Source organism: Austrofundulus limnaeus, unplaced genomic scaffold (assembly GCF_001266775.1).
Source record: "Austrofundulus limnaeus strain Quisiro unplaced genomic scaffold, Austrofundulus_limnaeus-1.0 Scaffold248, whole genome shotgun sequence".
In the NCBI taxonomy this organism is placed as follows: Eukaryota; Metazoa; Chordata; class Actinopteri; order Cyprinodontiformes; family Rivulidae; genus Austrofundulus; species Austrofundulus limnaeus.
In genome coordinates this window covers 883696-884335 of record NW_013952650.1, presented here as the reverse complement: position 1 = coordinate 884335, position 640 = coordinate 883696, and positions in this window count along the sequence as shown.

Below are 640 nucleotides of genomic sequence, written 5' to 3'. Positions count from 1 at the left end.
CCATGCATTACATGCAAACACTCTGATTAGAATCAGTTTGTTTTTATATAATCAGAAGAACACAGAACACCAGTGAGAACTGTTTTTTTTATTTCACACTTCTTATAACATCATCTATGCATTAAAATTGATCCAGTGGTTCATGAGATATTTTGCTAACAGTCCAACACAGTCACAGACTGTTCCATGATCCACCTGCCTTTCATGGCAGCAGAGGAACAAGTTTCCTAAACACTGGTCAGACCTTCCAAATCAGTGTCTGAAATATTTTGCTGACAGAAAACCTTCAGCCTGTCTTTGCTTCATGACTGTAGGAGTCAGAACTTCCTGTGGGTTTGAATCTTAAATCTTCATCTCAGGATCTGAAGAGCACTTTGTGGACTTTCTCCTTCACACATTCTGAACAGAGAAGTTGAAATATTTTTTTCAAATGTTTAATGTTGTGATTTATGTCACTGAGATCCTTTTAGATCCTTTTATTTGTGTTTCTAGAGTTTCTAAAAGTAGAATGGGAGGCAGAGTTTTCAGTTATCAAGCTCCTTTTTTTGTGGAACAGACTTCCAGTTTCTGTCTGTGAGGCTGAAACTCACTACGTTTAAGACTAGACTGAAGACTTTCCTTTTTATAAATCATATAGTTA